Source organism: Populus euphratica, unplaced genomic scaffold (genome assembly GCF_000495115.2).
Source record: "Populus euphratica unplaced genomic scaffold, PopEup_1.0 scaffold1996.1, whole genome shotgun sequence".
NCBI classification, from domain to species: domain Eukaryota; kingdom Viridiplantae; phylum Streptophyta; class Magnoliopsida; order Malpighiales; family Salicaceae; genus Populus; species Populus euphratica.
Window position 1 is genome coordinate 1 of NW_011501846.1, and position 1,197 is coordinate 1,197.

Genomic DNA, 1,197 nt, shown 5'->3' on the forward strand with positions numbered 1-1,197 from the left:
TTTTACAAGTTATAGCCTACAAGCATTACCTCTGTTTGTTAGTGTGAATGCCTTGTTGTTTTCCATGCAATATGTACATGCTAGTTTCTCATGCGTGCTCCAACTAGAAAGCATTCCATAAGCTGGGAAATCATTAGTAGTCCACATGAAAGTTGCCCTCATAAGAAAATTTTGTTTTCTCGATATATCATAAGTTAAAGCTCCAAAGGACCATAACTATGTCAACTCATCAATCAACGGTTCAAGACAAACATCTATATTTCAGCTCGGGCTACTCAGACCTGGTATGATCATGGATAAAAACATGAACTCCAACCTCATTCACATTCCCGGTGGCAAGTTATAAACTGTTAGTGTGACCGGCCAACAAGAATAAGGAGCAACAAAATAACCCGAATGGGTTGAATTTGTTTGTACACAACCCAAGACACGCATTCCTTGATTCAGCTGAAAAGTAAGGATGCACACTATTCAAGTGTTTCCACGCTTCGCCGTCAGAAGAATGCACCATCACTCCATCAACTGCATCATATGATTAGTGCCATGTCATGTGCTCAACAATCCTTGGTGACATGAATAACCTCTATAATCTAGCTGTGATTGGGACGTTTCTAAGTTTTTTATATGCCACTAAAGTCTTTCCCCTACCAATTCTGGGTTTGTAACGGGAATGCCCATATATAGTCATCTCATCATTTTCAAGGTAGTATAACATGCAGAAGTTAGGGCATATGTCAATTTTATGGTATCCTAAACCGAGGGGTTTCATCATAGACTTCGCAGCATAGAAGTTCTCTTTCAGCCTATTCCCTTCAGGTAAAATGCTTCTTGCCCATTCATTAATCTTGTCATACCCAGCCTCACTCAAACCGTGATCTAACTTGATAGTGAACACCTGTGTTATGGCTGATACTTTACTGTGGTTTGTGCAACCATCCCATAATGACTCGTCAAAATCTTTCAACAAATCAAAAAACCTAATTGCATCTTGATTAGTACTTAAAAGTGCATTTTTATCATGGTTTTATATCATCATTTTGCACTTAAAGTATCAATAACTCCTTAACTAAAATATGTTTTATAATAATGTATCTAATAATATAAGATACCTATAATTTATGGTAAATGTCTATTTTTAATGCAGACCTATCACATAAATGAAAGGATTGATTGATGACTTAAAGAACTTAAATTGCA